At 50.0% G+C, this 17,379-nt stretch overlaps 13 non-coding genes across 13 annotated transcripts; all 13 read right to left on the bottom strand.

Moving 5' to 3' along the window:
• Nucleotides 1–162: 162 nt before the first annotated feature.
• On the bottom strand, nt 163–234 carry TRNAG-UCC (transfer RNA glycine (anticodon UCC)). The gene has a single exon. It is a non-coding gene; the product is annotated as a tRNA-Gly (tRNA).
• A 1,185-nt stretch (nt 235–1,419) lies between these two features.
• TRNAG-UCC (transfer RNA glycine (anticodon UCC)) lies at nt 1,420–1,491 on the bottom strand. The gene has a single exon. It is a non-coding gene; the product is annotated as a tRNA-Gly (tRNA).
• A 1,173-nt stretch (nt 1,492–2,664) lies between these two features.
• TRNAG-UCC (transfer RNA glycine (anticodon UCC)) lies at nt 2,665–2,736 on the bottom strand. Its single transcript has one exon. It is a non-coding gene; the product is annotated as a tRNA-Gly (tRNA).
• A 2,442-nt stretch (nt 2,737–5,178) lies between these two features.
• TRNAG-UCC (transfer RNA glycine (anticodon UCC)) lies at nt 5,179–5,250 on the bottom strand. The gene has a single exon. It is a non-coding gene; the product is annotated as a tRNA-Gly (tRNA).
• Nucleotides 5,251–6,434: 1,184 nt separating this feature from the next.
• Nucleotides 6,435–6,506, bottom strand: TRNAG-UCC (transfer RNA glycine (anticodon UCC)). The gene has a single exon. It is a non-coding gene; the product is annotated as a tRNA-Gly (tRNA).
• Nucleotides 6,507–7,677: 1,171 nt separating this feature from the next.
• Nucleotides 7,678–7,749, bottom strand: TRNAG-UCC (transfer RNA glycine (anticodon UCC)). Its single transcript has one exon. It is a non-coding gene; the product is annotated as a tRNA-Gly (tRNA).
• Nucleotides 7,750–8,923: 1,174 nt separating this feature from the next.
• On the bottom strand, nt 8,924–8,995 carry TRNAG-UCC (transfer RNA glycine (anticodon UCC)). Its single transcript has one exon. It is a non-coding gene; the product is annotated as a tRNA-Gly (tRNA).
• A 1,185-nt stretch (nt 8,996–10,180) lies between these two features.
• On the bottom strand, nt 10,181–10,252 carry TRNAG-UCC (transfer RNA glycine (anticodon UCC)). The gene has a single exon. It is a non-coding gene; the product is annotated as a tRNA-Gly (tRNA).
• Nucleotides 10,253–11,437: 1,185 nt separating this feature from the next.
• TRNAG-UCC (transfer RNA glycine (anticodon UCC)) lies at nt 11,438–11,509 on the bottom strand. Its single transcript has one exon. It is a non-coding gene; the product is annotated as a tRNA-Gly (tRNA).
• Nucleotides 11,510–12,694: 1,185 nt separating this feature from the next.
• TRNAG-UCC (transfer RNA glycine (anticodon UCC)) lies at nt 12,695–12,766 on the bottom strand. Its single transcript has one exon. It is a non-coding gene; the product is annotated as a tRNA-Gly (tRNA).
• Nucleotides 12,767–15,208: 2,442 nt separating this feature from the next.
• TRNAA-UGC (transfer RNA alanine (anticodon UGC)) lies at nt 15,209–15,280 on the bottom strand. The gene has a single exon. It is a non-coding gene; the product is annotated as a tRNA-Ala (tRNA).
• A 331-nt stretch (nt 15,281–15,611) lies between these two features.
• TRNAL-CAG (transfer RNA leucine (anticodon CAG)) lies at nt 15,612–15,683 on the bottom strand. The gene has a single exon. It is a non-coding gene; the product is annotated as a tRNA-Leu (tRNA).
• Nucleotides 15,684–16,465: 782 nt separating this feature from the next.
• Nucleotides 16,466–16,537, bottom strand: TRNAG-UCC (transfer RNA glycine (anticodon UCC)). The gene has a single exon. It is a non-coding gene; the product is annotated as a tRNA-Gly (tRNA).
• Nucleotides 16,538–17,379: the final 842 nt, after the last annotated feature.

Here is a 17,379-nt window from a genome sequence, read left to right as displayed (position 1 = left end):
CCTGCTCGCTTCAATCCCCTCACCGATAGACAGTTGCAGAAACTAGGATGCAAGAACCTTTCCTGGATGGGGTTTTGATTTTCACGAAAAGTGTGTCAGCTTTGCTTTCAGCATGAGTCTGATTTCCAAAAAATGCATTTTGAACAATTTAAAGATTTGATCTGCGTTGGCCGGGAATCGAACCCGGGTCAACTGCTTGGAAGGCAGCTATGCTCACCACTATACCACCAACGCCTGCCTGTCTGGGCTATCTGATGGAGCGGCCCTTAGAAATAAGAATAAGTCATTGGCTGGGAATGAAAAAAGCTTGCGTTTGACGCAGAAGCAGTTCGCATCATGAGGTCTTGCCGGTCAGCCCAACATTTCCCCGGGACCCCTTAAAAAAGGAGCTTGGTTTTAAGTTTGGTTTGATTGAACAGTACATTTTGTTGGCTGGGCTGGGACCCTCTCCTATTTAGCGCAAGAGTGGAACGAGGCAGCAAGTTCAAGGAATGACATTGCATCCAGGCACTTACAGCTCTTTGTGCCCTAATGCCATGACACAAAAACATAATTTGAAAAAAGTTAGCAGAAGATGGTTTCGATCCATCGACCTCTGGGTTATGGGCCCAGCACGCTTCCGCTGCGCCACTCTGCTGGTTGGAGAACAAGAGCTTTTCTGGGCTTTTACAGCCTACAAACCGACAACCCTAGACCCAGTTTCGAGTGAAGCGGGCAGTAGGCCTTACAAAGCCAAACAACCTGCAACCACGCACTCCCATCCCATGGCCTTTTGCAGACAGGCCTCATTTCTCTAGCTCACACCCTAACTGCCAACACCCCTTCCCCTTCTCTCTCTGTCTCTCTCTCTCTGTCTCTCTCTCTCATTCTCTCTCTCTCGCAAATAGATACTTTACTTCCCAGGTGCAACAAAACAAGCCTTCTCGAGCTGGCAGATATGGGAAGGAAGGAAGGAAGGGCCAGTTTGGAAACTCAACTCAATTACCATAAATCCCCTGCTAAGGGTTATGGGAGGGAGGAATGAAGGAACTTTGCTTCAGGGAAAGGGCTGCTGCTGCTTCAGCATGTGAGGAGCGCAGCCACACGTTTCACCTTCTTCAGTATGTTGGTTTACAGGATGAGAGAGATCCTGAAACCTCACTCTAATAGGCTGAGGTGCTGTGCTCGGTGGCCTGCTGGGACCAAGGCCCGTCAGGGCAAGGCGAATAGGCCTTTGTCAGGCCTTCGTCAGGGCTTTGTCGGGGAGGGGCCAGGAGCCCTGCTCGCTTCAATCCCCTCACCGATAGACAGTTGCAGAAACTAGGATGCAAGAACCTTTCCTGGATGGGGTTTTGATTTTCACGAAAAGTGTGTCAGCTTTGCTTTCAGCATGAGTCTGATTTCCAAAAAATGCATTTTGAACAATTTAAAGATTTGATCTGCGTTGGCCGGGAATCGAACCCGGGTCAACTGCTTGGAAGGCAGCTATGCTCACCACTATACCACCAACGCCTGCCTGCCTGGGCTATCTGATGGAGCGGCCTTTAGAAATAAGAATAAGTCATTGGCTGGGAATGAAAAAAGCTTGCGTTTGACGCAGAAGCAGTTTGCATCATGAGGTCTTGCCGGTCAGCCCAACATTTCCCCGGGACCCCTTAAAAAAGGAGCTTGGTTTTAAGTTTGGTTTGATTGAACAGTGCATTTTGTTGGCTGGGCTGGGACCCTCTCCTATTTAGCGCAAGAGTGGAACGAGGCAGCAAGTTCAAGGAATGACATTGCATCCAGGCACTTACAGCTCTTTGTGCCCTAATGCCATGACACAAAAACATAATTTGAAAAAAGTTAGCAGAGGATGGTTTCGATCCATCGACCTCTGGGTTATGGGCCCAGCACGCTTCCGCTGCGCCACTCTGCTGGTTGGAGAACAAAAGCTTTTCTGGGCTTTTACAGCCTACAAACCGACAACCCTAGACCCATTTTCGAGTGAAGCGGGCAGTAGGCCTTACAAAGCCAAACAACCTGCAACCACGCATCCCATCCCATGGCCTTTTGCAGACAGGCCTCATTTCTCTAGCTCACACCCTAACTGCCAACACCCCTTCCCCTTCTCTCTCTGTCTCTCTCTCTCTGTCTCTCTCTCTCATTCTCTCTCTCTCGCAAATAGATACTTTACTTCCCAGGTGCAACAAAACAAGCCTTCTCGAGCTGGCAGATATGGGAAGGAAGGAAGGAAGGGCCAGTTTGGAAACTCAACTCAATTACCATAAATCCCCTGCTAAGGGTTATGGGAGGGAGGAATGAAGGAACTTTGCTTCAGGGAAAGGGCTGCTGCTGCTTCAGCATGTGAGGAGCGCAGCCACACGTTTCACCTTCTTCAGTATGTTGGTTTACAGGATGAGAGAGATCCTGAAACCTCACTCTAATAGGCTGAGGTGCTGTGCTCGGTGGCCTGCTGGGACCAAGGCCCGTCAGGGCAAGGCGAATAGGCCTTTGTCAGGCCTTTGTCGGGGAGGGGCCAGGAGCCCTGCTCGCTTCAATCCCCTCACCGATAGACAGTTGCAGAAACTAGGATGCAAGAACCTTTCCTGGATGGGGTTTTGATTTTCACGAAAAGTGTGTCAGCTTTGCTTTCAGCATGAGTCTGATTTCCAAAAAATGCATTTTGAACAATTTAAAGATTTGATCTGCGTTGGCCGGGAATCGAACCCGGGTCAACTGCTTGGAAGGCAGCTATGCTCACCACTATACCACCAACGCCTGCCTGTCTGGGCTATCTGATGGAGCGGCCCTTAGAAATAAGAATAAGTCATTGGCTGGGAATGAAAAAAGCTTGCGTTTGACGCAGAAGCAGTTCGCATCATGAGGTCTTGCCGGTCAGCCCAACATTTCCCCGGGACCCCTTAAAAAAGGAGCTTGGTTTTAAGTTTGGTTTGATTGAACAGTACATTTTGTTGGCTGGGCTGGGACCCTCTCCTATTTAGCGCAAGAGTGGAACGAGGCAGCAAGTTCAAGGAATGACATTGCATCCAGGCACTTACAGCTCTTTGTGCCCTAATGCCATGACACAAAAACATAATTTGAAAAAAGTTAGCAGAGGATGGTTTCGATCCATCGACCTCTGGGTTATTGGCCCAGCACGCTTCCGCTGCGCCACTCTGCTGGTTGGAGAACAAGAGCTTTTCTGGGCTTTTACAGCCTACAAACCGACAACCCTAGACCCAGTTTCGAGTGAAGCGGGCAGTAGGCCTTACAAAGCCAAACAACCTGCAACCACGCACTCCCATCCCATGGCCTTTTGCAGACAGGCCTCATTTCTCTAGCTCACACCCTAACTGCCAACACCCCTTCCCCTTCTCTCTCTGTCTCTCTCTCTCTGTCTCTCTCTCTCATTCTCTCTCTCTCGCAAATAGATACTTTACTTCCCAGGTGCAACAAAACAAGCCTTCTCGAGCTGGCAGATATGGGAAGGAAGGAAGGAAGGGCCAGTTTGGAAACTCAACTCAATTACCATAAATCCCCTGCTAAGGGTTATGGGAGGGAGGAATGAAGGAACTTTGCTTCAGGGAAAGGGCTGCTGCTGCTTCAGCATGTGAGGAGCGCAGCCACACGTTTCACCTTCTTCAGTATGTTGGTTTACAGGATGAGAGAGATCCTGAAACCTCACTCTAATAGGCTGAGGTGCTGTGCTCGGTGGCCTGCTGGGACCAAGGCCCGTCAGGGCAAGGCGAATAGGCCTTTGTCAGGCCTTCGTCAGGGCTTTGTCGGGGAGGGGCCAGGAGCCCTGCTCGCTTCAATCCCCTCACCGATAGACAGTTGCAGAAACTAGGATGCAAGAACCTTTCCTAGATGGGGTTTTGATTTTCACGAAAAGTGTGTCAGCTTTGCTTTCAGCATGAGTCTGATTTCCAAAAAATGCATTTTGAACAATTTAAAGATTTGATCTGCGTTGGCCGGGAATCGAACCCAGGTCAACTGCTTGGAAGGCAGCTATGCTCACCACTATACCACCAACGCCTGCCTGTCTGGGCTATCTGATGGAGCGGCCCTTAGAAATAAGAATAAGTCATTGGCTGGGAATGAAAAAAGCTTGCGTTTGACGCAGAAGCAGTTCGCATCATGAGGTCTTGCCGGTCAGCCCAACATTTCCCCGGGACCCCTTAAAAAAGGAGCTTGGTTTTAAGTTTGGTTTGATTGAACAGTACATTTTGTTGGCTGGGCTGGGACCCTCTCCTATTTAGCGCAAGAGTGGAACGAGGCAGCAAGTTCAAGGAATGACATTGCATCCAGGCACTTACAGCTCTTTGTGCCCTAATGCCATGACACAAAAACATAATTTGAAAAAAGTTAGCAGAGGATGGTTTCGATCCATCGACCTCTGGGTTATGGGCCCAGCACGCTTCCGCTGCGCCACTCTGCTGGTTGGAGCACAAGAGCTTTTCTGGGCTTTTACAGCCTACAAACCGACAACCCTAGACCCAGTTTCGAGTGAAGCGGGCAGTAGGCCTTACAAAGCCAAACAACCTGCAACCACGCACTCCCATCCCATGGCCTTTTGCAGACAGGCCTCATTTCTCTAGCTCACACCCTAACTGCCAACACCCCTTCCCCTTCTCTCTCTGTCTCTCTCTCTCTGTCTCTCTCTCTCATTCTCTCTCTCTCGCAAATAGATACTTTACTTCCCAGGTGCAACAAAACAAGCCTTCTCGAGCTGGCAGATATGGGAAGGAAGGAAGGAAGGGCCAGTTTGGAAACTCAACTCAATTACCATAAATCCCCTGCTAAGGGTTATGGGAGGGAGGAATGAAGGAACTTTGCTTCAGGGAAAGGGCTGCTGCTGCTTCAGCATGTGAGGAGCGCAGCCACACGTTTCACCTTCTTCAGTATGTTGGTTTACAGGATGAGAGAGATCCTGAAACCTCACTCTAATAGGCTGAGGTGCTGTGCTCGGTGGCCTGCTGGGACCAAGGCCCGTCAGGGCAAGGCGAATAGGCCTTTGTCAGGCCTTCGTCAGGGCTTTGTCGGGGAGGGGCCAGGAGCCCTGCTCGCTTCAATCCCCTCACCGATAGACAGTTGCAGAAACTAGGATGCAAGAACCTTTCCTGGATGGGGTTTTGATTTTCACGAAAAGTGTGTCAGCTTTGCTTTCAGCATGAGTCTGATTTCCAAAAAATGCATTTTGAACAATTTAAAGATTTGATCTGCGTTGGCCGGGAATCGAACCCGGGTCAACTGCTTGGAAGGCAGCTATGCTCACCACTATACCACCAACGCCTGCCTGTCTGGGCTATCTGATGGAGCGGCCCTTAGAAATAAGAATAAGTCATTGGCTGGGAATGAAAAAAGCTTGCGTTTGACGCAGAAGCAGTTCGCATCATGAGGTCTTGCCGGTCAGCCCAACATTTCCCCGGGACCCCTTAAAAAAGGAGCTTGGTTTTAAGTTTGGTTTGATTGAACAGTACATTTTGTTGGCTGGGCTGGGACCCTCTCCTATTTAGCGCAAGAGTGGAACGAGGCAGCAAGTTCAAGGAATGACATTGCATCCAGGCACTTACAGCTCTTTGTGCCCTAATGCCATGACACAAAAACATAATTTGAAAAAAGTTAGCAGAGGATGGTTTCGATCCATCGACCTCTGGGTTATGGGCCCAGCACGCTTCCGCTGCGCCACTCTGCTGGTTGGAGAACAAGAGCTTTTCTGGGCTTTTACAGCCTACAAACCGACAACCCTAGACCCAGTTTCGAGTGAAGCGGGCAGTAGGCCTTACAAAGCCAAACAACCTGCAACCACGCACTCCCATCCCATGGCCTTTTGCAGACAGGCCTCATTTCTCTAGCTCACACCCTAACTGCCAACACCCCTTCCCCTTCTCTCTCTGTCTCTCTCTCTCTGTCTCTCTCTCTCATTCTCTCTCTCTCGCAAATAGATACTTTACTTCCCAGGTGCAACAAAACAAGCCTTCTCGAGCTGGCAGATATGGGAAGGAAGGAAGGAAGGGCCAGTTTGGAAACTCAACTCAATTACCATAAATCCCCTGCTAAGGGTTATGGGAGGGAGGAATGAAGGAACTTTGCTTCAGGGAAAGGGCTGCTGCTGCTTCAGCATGTGAGGAGCGCAGCCACACGTTTCACCTTCTTCAGTATGTTGGTTTACAGGATGAGAGAGATCCTGAAACCTCACTCTAATAGGCTGAGGTGCTGTGCTCGGTGGCCTGCTGGGACCAAGGCCGTCAGGGCAAGGCGAATAGGCCTTTGTCAGGCCTTCGTCAGGGCTTTGTCGGGGAGGGGCCAGGAGCCCTGCTCGCTTCAATCCCCTCACCGATAGACAGTTGCAGAAACTAGGATGCAAGAACCTTTCCTGGATGGGGTTTTGATTTTCACGAAAAGTGTGTCAGCTTTGCTTTCAGCATGAGTCTGATTTCCAAAAAATGCATTTTGAACAATTTAAAGATTTGATCTGCGTTGGCCGGGAATCGAACCCGGGTCAACTGCTTGGAAGGCAGCTATGCTCACCACTATACCACCAACGCCTGCCTGTCTGGGCTATCTGATGGAGCGGCCCTTAGAAATAAGAATAAGTCATTGGCTGGGAATGAAAAAAGCTTGCGTTTGACGCAGAAGCAGTTCGCATCATGAGGTCTTGCCGGTCAGCCCAACATTTCCCCGGGACCCCTTAAAAAAGGAGCTTGGTTTTAAGTTTGGTTTGATTGAACAGTACATTTTGTTGGCTGGGCTGGGACCCTCTCCTATTTAGCGCAAGAGTGGAACGAGGCAGCAAGTTCAAGGAATGACATTGCATCCAGGCACTTACAGCTCTTTGTGCCCTAATGCCATGACACAAAAACATAATTTGAAAAAAGTTAGCAGAGGATGGTTTCGATCCATCGACCTCTGGGTTATGGGCCCAGCACGCTTCCGCTGCGCCACTCTGCTGGTTGGAGAACAAGAGCTTTTCTGGGCTTTTACAGCCTACAAACCGACAACCCTAGACCCAGTTTCGAGTGAAGCGGGCAGTAGGCCTTACAAAGCCAAACAACCTGCAACCACGCACTCCCATCCCATGGCCTTTTGCAGACAGGCCTCATTTCTCTAGCTCACACCCTAACTGCCAACACCCCTTCCCCTTCTCTCTCTGTCTCTCTCTCTCATTCTCTCTCTCTCGCAAATAGATACTTTACTTCCCAGGTGCAACAAAACAAGCCTTCTCGAGCTGGCAGATATGGGAAGGAAGGAAGGAAGGGCCAGTTTGGAAACTCAACTCAATTACCATAAATCCCCTGCTAAGGGTTATGGGAGGGAGGAATGAAGGAACTTTGCTTCAGGGAAAGGGCTGCTGCTGCTTCAGCATGTGAGGAGCGCAGCCACACGTTTCACCTTCTTCAGTATGTTGGTTTACAGGATGAGAGAGATCCTGAAACCTCACTCTAATAGGCTGAGGTGCTGTGCTCGGTGGCCTGCTGGGACCAAGGCCCGTCAGGGCAAGGCGAATAGGCCTTTGTCAGGCCTTCGTCAGGGCTTTGTCGGGGAGGGGCCAGGAGCCCTGCTCGCTTCAATCCCCTCACCGATAGACAGTTGCAGAAACTAGGATGCAAGAACCTTTCCTGGATGGGGTTTTGATTTTCACGAAAAGTGTGTCAGCTTTGCTTTCAGCATGAGTCTGATTTCCAAAAAATGCATTTTGAACAATTTAAAGATTTGATCTGCGTTGGCCGGGAATCGAACCCGGGTCAACTGCTTGGAAGGCAGCTATGCTCACCACTATACCACCAACGCCTGCCTGCCTGGGCTATCTGATGGAGCGGCCTTTAGAAATAAGAATAAGTCATTGGCTGGGAATGAAAAAAGCTTGCGTTTGACGCAGAAGCAGTTTGCATCATGAGGTCTTGCCGGTCAGCCCAACATTTCCCCGGGACCCCTTAAAAAAGGAGCTTGGTTTTAAGTTTGGTTTGATTGAACAGTGCATTTTGTTGGCTGGGCTGGGACCCTCTCCTATTTAGCGCAAGAGTGGAACGAGGCAGCAAGTTCAAGGAATGACATTGCATCCAGGCACTTACAGCTCTTTGTGCCCTAATGCCATGACACAAAAACATAATTTGAAAAAAGTTAGCAGAGGATGGTTTCGATCCATCGACCTCTGGGTTATGGGCCCAGCACGCTTCCGCTGCGCCACTCTGCTGGTTGGAGAACAAAAGGTTTTCTGGGCTTTTACAGCCTACAAACCGACAACCCTAGACCCATTTTCGAGTGAAGCGGGCAGTAGGCCTTACAAAGCCAAACAACCTGCAACCACGCACTCCCATCCCATGGCCTTTTGCAGACAGGCCTCATTTCTCTAGCTCACACCCTAACTGCCAACACCCCTTCCCCTTCTCTCTCTGTCTCTCTCTCTCTGTCTCTCTCTCTCATTCTCTCTCTCTCGCAAATAGATACTTTACTTCCCAGGTGCAACAAAACAAGCCTTCTCGAGCTGGCAGATATGGGAAGGAAGGAAGGAAGGGCCAGTTTGGAAACTCAACTCAATTACCATAAATCCCCTGCTAAGGGTTATGGGAGGGAGGAATGAAGGAACTTTGCTTCAGGGAAAGGGCTGCTGCTGCTTCAGCATGTGAGGAGCGCAGCCACACGTTTCACCTTCTTCAGTATGTTGGTTTACAGGATGAGAGAGATCCTGAAACCTCACTCTAATAGGCTGAGGTGCTGTGCTCGGTGGCCTGCTGGGACCAAGGCCCGTCAGGGCAAGGCGAATAGGCCTTTGTCAGGCCTTTGTCGGGGAGGGGCCAGGAGCCCTGCTCGCTTCAATCCCCTCACCGATAGACAGTTGCAGAAACTAGGATGCAAGAACCTTTCCTGGATGGGGTTTTGATTTTCACGAAAAGTGTGTCAGCTTTGCTTTCAGCATGAGTCTGATTTCCAAAAAATGCATTTTGAACAATTTAAAGATTTGATCTGCGTTGGCCGGGAATCGAACCCGGGTCAACTGCTTGGAAGGCAGCTATGCTCACCACTATACCACCAACGCCTGCCTGTCTGGGCTATCTGATGGAGCGGCCCTTAGAAATAAGAATAAGTCATTGGCTGGGAATGAAAAAAGCTTGCGTTTGACGCAGAAGCAGTTCGCATCATGAGGTCTTGCCGGTCAGCCCAACATTTCCCCGGGACCCCTTAAAAAAGGAGCTTGGTTTTAAGTTTGGTTTGATTGAACAGTACATTTTGTTGGCTGGGCTGGGACCCTCTCCTATTTAGCGCAAGAGTGGAACGAGGCAGCAAGTTCAAGGAATGACATTGCATCCAGGCACTTACAGCTCTTTGTGCCCTAATGCCATGACACAAAAACATAATTTGAAAAAAGTTAGCAGAGGATGGTTTCGATCCATCGACCTCTGGGTTATGGGCCCAGCACGCTTCCGCTGCGCCACTCTGCTGGTTGGAGAACAAGAGCTTTTCTGGGCTTTTACAGCCTACAAACCGACAACCCTAGACCCAGTTTCGAGTGAAGCGGGCAGTAGGCCTTACAAAGCCAAACAACCTGCAACCACGCACTCCCATCCCATGGCCTTTTGCAGACAGGCCTCATTTCTCTAGCTCACACCCTAACTGCCAACACCCCTTCCCCTTCTCTCTCTGTCTCTCTCTCTCTGTCTCTCTCTCTCATTCTCTCTCTCTCGCAAATAGATACTTTACTTCCCAGGTGCAACAAAACAAGCCTTCTCGAGCTGGCAGATATGGGAAGGAAGGAAGGAAGGGCCAGTTTGGAAACTCAACTCAATTACCATAAATCCCCTGCTAAGGGTTATGGGAGGGAGGAATGAAGGAACTTTGCTTCAGGGAAAGGGCTGCTGCTGCTTCAGCATGTGAGGAGCGCAGCCACACGTTTCACCTTCTTCAGTATGTTGGTTTACAGGATGAGAGAGATCCTGAAACCTCACTCTAATAGGCTGAGGTGCTGTGCTCGGTGGCCTGCTGGGACCAAGGCCCGTCAGGGCAAGGCGAATAGGCCTTTGTCAGGCCTTCGTCAGGGCTTTGTCGGGGAGGGGCCAGGAGCCCTGCTCGCTTCAATCCCCTCACCGATAGACAGTTGCAGAAACTAGGATGCAAGAACCTTTCCTGGATGGGGTTTTGATTTTCACGAAAAGTGTGTCAGCTTTGCTTTCAGCATGAGTCTGATTTCCAAAAAATGCATTTTGAACAATTTAAAGATTTGATCTGCGTTGGCCGGGAATCGAACCCGGGTCAACTGCTTGGAAGGCAGCTATGCTCACCACTATACCACCAACGCCTGCCTGTCTGGGCTATCTGATGGAGCGGCCCTTAGAAATAAGAATAAGTCATTGGCTGGGAATGAAAAAAGCTTGCGTTTGACGCAGAAGCAGTTCGCATCATGAGGTCTTGCCGGTCAGCCCAACATTTCCCCGGGACCCCTTAAAAAAGGAGCTTGGTTTTAAGTTTGGTTTGATTGAACAGTACAGTTTGTTGGCTGGGCTGGGACCCTCTCCTATTTAGCGCAAGAGTGGAACGAGGCAGCAAGTTCAAGGAATGACATTGCATCCAGGCACTTACAGCTCTTTGTGCCCTAATGCCATGACACAAAAACATAATTTGAAAAAAGTTAGCAGAGGATGGTTTCGATCCATCGACCTCTGGGTTATGGGCCCAGCACGCTTCCGCTGCGCCACTCTGCTGGTTGGAGAACAAGAGCTTTTCTGGGCTTTTACAGCCTACAAACCGACAACCCTAGACCCAGTTTCGAGTGAAGCGGGCAGTAGGCCTTACAAAGCCAAACAACCTGCAACCACGCACTCCCATCCCATGGCCTTTTGCAGACAGGCCTCATTTCTCTAGCTCACACCCTAACTGCCAACACCCCTTCCCCTTCTCTCGCTGTCTCTCTCTCTCTGTCTCTCTCTCTCATTCTCTCTCTCTCGCAAATAGATACTTTACTTCCCAGGTGCAACAAAACAAGCCTTCTCGAGCTGGCAGATATGGGAAGGAAGGAAGGAAGGGCCAGTTTGGAAACTCAACTCAATTACCATAAATCCCCTGCTAAGGGTTATGGGAGGGAGGAATGAAGGAACTTTGCTTCAGGGAAAGGGCTGCTGCTGCTTCAGCATGTGAGGAGCGCAGCCACACGTTTCACCTTCTTCAGTATGTTGGTTTACAGGATGAGAGAGATTCTGAAACCTCACTCTAATAGGCTGAGGTGCTGTGCTCGCTGGCCTGCTGGGACCAAGGCCCGTCAGGGCAAGGCGAATAGGCCTTTGTCAGGCCTTCGTCAGGGCTTTGTCGGGGAGGGGCCAGGAGCCCTGCTCGCTTCAATCCCCTCACCGATAGACAGTTGCAGAAACTAGGATGCAAGAACCTTTCCTGGATGGGGTTTTGATTTTCACGAAAAGTGTGTCAGCTTTGCTTTCAGCATGAGTCTGATTTCCAAAAAATGCATTTTGAACAATTTAAAGATTTGATCTGCGTTGGCCGGGAATCGAACCCGGGTCAACTGCTTGGAAGGCAGCTATGCTCACCACTATACCACCAACGCCTGCCTGTCTGGGCTATCTGATGGAGCGGCCCTTAGAAATAAGAATAAGTCATTGGCTGGGAATGAAAAAAGCTTGCGTTTGACGCAGAAGCAGTTCGCATCATGAGGTCTTGCCGGTCAGCCCAACATTTCCCCGGGACCCCTTAAAAAAGGAGCTTGGTTTTAAGTTTGGTTTGATTGAACAGTACATTTTGTTGGCTGGGCTGGGACCCTCTCCTATTTAGCGCAAGAGTGGAACGAGGCAGCAAGTTCAAGGAATGACATTGCATCCAGGCACTTACAGCTCTTTGTGCCCTAATGCCATGACACAAAAACATAATTTGAAAAAAGTTAGCAGAGGATGGTTTCGATCCATCGACCTCTGGGTTATGGGCCCAGCACGCTTCCGCTGCGCCACTCTGCTGGTTGGAGAACAAGAGCTTTTCTGGGCTTTTACAGCCTACAAACCGACAACCCTAGACCCAGTTTCGAGTGAAGCGGGCAGTAGGCCTTACAAAGCCAAACAACCTGCAACCACGCACTCCCATCCCATGGCCTTTTGCAGACAGGCCTCATTTCTCTAGCTCACACCCTAACTGCCAACACCCCTTCCCCTTCTCTCTCTGTCTCTCTCTCTCTGTCTCTCTCTCTCATTCTCTCTCTCTCGCAAATAGATACTTTACTTCCCAGGTGCAACAAAACAAGCCTTCTCGAGCTGGCAGATATGGGAAGGAAGGAAGGAAGGGCCAGTTTGGAAACTCAACTCAATTACCATAAATCCCCTGCTAAGGGTTATGGGAGGGAGGAATGAAGGAACTTTGCTTCAGGGAAAGGGCTGCTGCTGCTTCAGCATGTGAGGAGCGCAGCCACACGTTTCACCTTCTTCAGTATGTTGGTTTACAGGATGAGAGAGATCCTGAAACCTCACTCTAATAGGCTGAGGTGCTGTGCTCGGTGGCCTGCTGGGACCAAGGCCCGTCAGGGCAAGGCGAATAGGCCTTTGTCAGGCCTTCGTCAGGGCTTTGTCGGGGAGGGGCCAGGAGCCCTGCTCGCTTCAATCCCCTCACCGATAGACAGTTGCAGAAACTAGGATGCAAGAACCTTTCCTGGATGGGGTTTTGATTTTCACGAAAAGTGTGTCAGCTTTGCTTTCAGCATGAGTCTGATTTCCAAAAAATGCATTTTGAACAATTTAAAGATTTGATCTGCGTTGGCCGGGAATCGAACCCGGGTCAACTGCTTGGAAGGCAGCTATGCTCACCACTATACCACCAACGCCTGCCTGTCTGGGCTATCTGATGGAGCGGCCCTTAGAAATAAGAATAAGTCATTGGCTGGGAATGAAAAAAGCTTGCGTTTGACGCAGAAGCAGTTCGCATCATGAGGTCTTGCCGGTCAGCCCAACATTTCCCCGGGACCCCTTAAAAAAGGAGCTTGGTTTTAAGTTTGGTTTGATTGAACAGTACATTTTGTTGGCTGGGCTGGGACCCTCTCCTATTTAGCGCAAGAGTGGAACGAGGCAGCAAGTTCAAGGAATGACATTGCATCCAGGCACTTACAGCTCTTTGTGCCCTAATGCCATGACACAAAAACATAATTTGAAAAAAGTTAGCAGAGGATGGTTTCGATCCATCGACCTCTGGGTTATGGGCCCAGCACGCTTCCGCTGCGCCACTCTGCTGGTTGGAGAACAAGAGCTTTTCTGGGCTTTTACAGCCTACAAACCGACAACCCTAGACCCAGTTTCGAGTGAAGCCGGCAGTAGGCCTTACAAAGCCAAACAACCTGCAACCACGCACTCCCATCCCATGGCCTTTTGCAGACAGGCCTCATTTCTCTAGCTCACACCCTAACTGCCAACACCCCTTCCCCTTCTCTCTCTGTCTCTCTCTCTCTGTCTCTCTCTCTCATTCTCTCTCTCTCGCAAATAGATACTTTACTTCCCAGGTGCAACAAAACAAGCCTTCTCGAGCTGGCAGATATGGGAAGGAAGGAAGGAAGGGCCAGTTTGGAAACTCAACTCAATTACCATAAATCCCCTGCTAAGGGTTATGGGAGGGAGGAATGAAGGAACTTTGCTTCAGGGAAAGGGCTGCTGCTGCTTCAGCATGTGAGGAGCGCAGCCACACGTTTCACCTTCTTCAGTATGTTGGTTTACAGGATGAGAGAGATCCTGAAACCTCACTCTAATAGGCTGAGGTGCTGTGCTCGGTGGCCTGCTGGGACCAAGGCCCGTCAGGGCAAGGCGAATAGGCCTTTGTCAGGCCTTCGTCAGGGCTTTGTCGGGGAGGGGCCAGGAGCCCTGCTCGCTTCAATCCCCTCACCGATAGACAGTTGCAGAAACTAGGATGCAAGAACCTTTCCTGGATGGGGTTTTGATTTTCACGAAAAGTGTGTCAGCTTTGCTTTCAGCATGAGTCTGATTTCCAAAAAATGCATTTTGAACAATTTAAAGATTTGATCTGCGTTGGCCGGGAATAGAACCCAGGTCAACTGCTTGGAAGGCAGCTATGCTCACCACTATACCACCAACGCCTGCCTGTCTGGGCTATCTGATGGAGCGGCCCTTAGAAATAAGAATAAGTCATTGGCTGGGAATGAAAAAAGCTTGCGTTTGACGCAGAAGCAGTTCGCATCATGAGGTCTTGCCGGTCAGCCCAACATTTCCCCGGGACCCCTTAAAAAAGGAGCTTGGTTTTAAGTTTGGTTTGATTGAACAGTACATTTTGTTGGCTGGGCTGGGACCCTCTCCTATTTAGCGCAAGAGTGGAACGAGGCAGCAAGTTCAAGGAATGACATTGCATCCAGGCACTTACAGCTCTTTGTGCCCTAATGCCATGACACAAAAACATAATTTGAAAAAAGTTAGCAGAGGATGGTTTCGATCCATCGACCTCTGGGTTATGGGCCCAGCACGCTTCCGCTGCGCCACTCTGCTGGTTGGAGAACAAGAGCTTTTCTGGGCTTTTACAGCCTACAAACCGACAACCCTAGACCCAGTTTCGAGTGAAGCCGGCAGTAGGCCTTACAAAGCCAAACAACCTGCAACCACGCACTCCCATCCCATGGCCTTTTGCAGACAGGCCTCATTTCTCTAGCTCACACCCTAACTGCCAACACCCCTTCCCCTTCTCTCTCTGTCTCTCTCTCTCTGTCTCTCTCTCTCATTCTCTCTCTCTCGCAAATAGATACTTTACTTCCCAGGTGCAACAAAACAAGCCTTCTCGAGCTGGCAGATATGGGAAGGAAGGAAGGAAGGGCCAGTTTGGAAACTCAACTCAATTACCATAAATCCCCTGCTAAGGGTTATGGGAGGGAGGAATGAAGGAACTTTGCTTCAGGGAAAGGGCTGCTGCTGCTTCAGCATGTGAGGAGCGCAGCCACACGTTTCACCTTCTTCAGTATGTTGGTTTACAGGATGAGAGAGATCCTGAAACCTCACTCTAATAGGCTGAGGTGCTGTGCTCGCTGGCCTGCTGGGACCAAGGCCCGTCAGGGCAAGGCGAATAGGCCTTTGTCAGGCCTTCGTCAGGGCTTTGTCGGGGAGGGGCCAGGAGCCCTGCTCGCTTCAATCCCCTCACCGATAGACAGTTGCAGAAACTAGGATGCAAGAACCTTTCCTGGATGGGGTTTTGATTTTCACGAAAAGTGTGTCAGCTTTGCTTTCAGCATGAGTCTGATTTCCAAAAAATGCATTTTGAACAATTTAAAGATTTGATCTGCGTTGGCCGGGAATCGAACCCGGGTCAACTGCTTGCAAGGCAGCTATGCTCACCACTATACCACCAACGCCTGCCTGTCTGGGCTATCTGATGGAGCGGCCCTTAGAAATAAGAATAAGTCATTGGCTGGGAATGAAAAAAGCTTGCGTTTGACGCAGAAGCAGTTCGCATCATGAGGTCTTGCCGGTCAGCCCAACATTTCCCCGGGACCCCTTAAAAAAGGAGCTTGGTTTTAAGTTTGGTTTGATTGAACAGTGCATTTTGTTGGCTGGGCTGGGACCCTCTCCTATTTAGCGCAAGAGTGGAACGAGGCAGCAAGTTCAAGGAATGACATTGCATCCAGGCACTTACAGCTCTTTGTGCCCTAATGCCATGACACAAAAACATAATTTGAAAATAGTTAGCAGAGGATGGTTTCGATCCATCGACCTCTGGGTTCTGGGCCCAGCACGCTTCCGCTGCGCCACTCTGCTGGTTGGAGAACAAAAGCTTTTCTGGGCTTTTACAGCCTACAAACCGACAACCCTAGACCCATTTTCGAGTGAAGCGGGCAGTAGGCCTTACAAAGCCAAACAACCTGCAACCACGCACTCCCATCCCATGGCCTTTTGCAGACAGGCCTCATTTCTCTAGCTCACACCCTAACTGCCAACACCCCTTCCCCTTCTCTCTCTGTCTCTCTCTCTCTGTCTCTCTCTCTCATTCTCTCTCTCTCGCAAATAGATACTTTACTTCCCAGGTGCAACAAAACAAGCCTTCTCGAGCTGGCAGATATGGGAAGGAAGGAAGGAAGGGCCAGTTTGGAAACTCAACTCAATTACCATAAATCCCCTGCTAAGGGTTATGGGAGGGAGGAATGAAGGAACTTTGCTTCAGGGAAAGGGCTGCTGCTGCTTCAGCATGTGAGGAGCGCAGCCACACGTTTCACCTTCTTCAGTATGTTGGTTTACAGGATGAGAGAGATCCTGAAACCTCACTCTAATAGGCTGAGGTGCTGTGCTCGGTGGCCTGCTGGGACCAAGGCCCGTCAGGGCAAGGCGAATAGGCCTTTGTCAGGCCTTCGTCAGGGCTTTGTCGGGGAGGGGCCAGGAGCCCTGCTCGCTTCAATCCCCTCACCGATAGACAGTTGCAGAAACTAGGATGCAAGAACCTTTCCTGGATGGGGTTTTGATTTTCACGAAAAGTGTGTCAGCTTTGCTTTCAGCATGAGTCTGATTTCCAAAAAATGCATTTTGAACAATTTAAAGATTTGATCTGCGTTGGCCGGGAATCGAACCCGGGTCAACTGCTTGGAAGGCAGCTATGCTCACCACTATACCACCAACGCCTGCCTGTCTGGGCTATCTGATGGAGCGGCCCTTAGAAATAAGAATAAGTCATTGGCTGGGAATGAAAAAAGCTTGCGTTTGACGCAGAAGCAGTTCGCATCATGAGGTCTTGCCGGTCAGCCCAACATTTCCCCGGGACCCCTTAAAAAAGGAGCTTGGTTTTAAGTTTGGTTTGATTGAACAGTACATTTTGTTGGCTGGGCTGGGACCCTCTCCTATTTAGCGCAAGAGTGGAACGAGGCAGCAAGTTCAAGGAATGACATTGCATCCAGGCACTTACAGCTCTTTGTGCCCTAATGCCATGACACAAAAACATAATTTGAAAAAAGTTAGCAGAGGATGGTTTCGATCCATCGACCTCTGGGTTATGGGCCCAGCACGCTTCCGCTGCGCCACTCTGCTGGTTGGAGAACAAGAGCTTTTCTGGGCTTTTACAGCCTACAAACCGACAACCCTAGACCCAGTTTCGAGTGAAGCGGGCAGTAGGCCTTACAAAGCCAAACAACCTGCAACCACGCACTCCCATCCCATGGCCTTTTGCAGACAGGCCTCATTTCTCTAGCTCACACCCTAACTGCCAACACCCCTTCCCCTTCTCTCTCTGTCTCTCTCTCTCTGTCTCTCTCTCTCATTCTCTCTCTCTCGCAAATAGATACTTTACTTCCCAGGTGCAACAAAACAAGCCTTCTCGAGCTGGCAGATATGGGAAGGAAGGAAGGAAGGGCCAGTTTGGAAACTCAACTCAATTACCATAAATCCCCTGCTAAGGGTTATGGGAGGGAGGAATGAAGGAACTTTGCTTCAGGGAAAGGGCTGCTGCTGCTTCAGCATGTGAGGAGCG

Source organism: Ambystoma mexicanum, chromosome 6q, assembly GCF_040938575.1.
Source record: "Ambystoma mexicanum isolate Mex_15411 chromosome 6q, UKY_AmexF1_1, whole genome shotgun sequence".
NCBI lineage: Eukaryota > Metazoa > Chordata > Amphibia > Caudata > Ambystomatidae > Ambystoma > Ambystoma mexicanum.
This window is presented reverse-complemented; position numbering and strand designations above follow the sequence as displayed.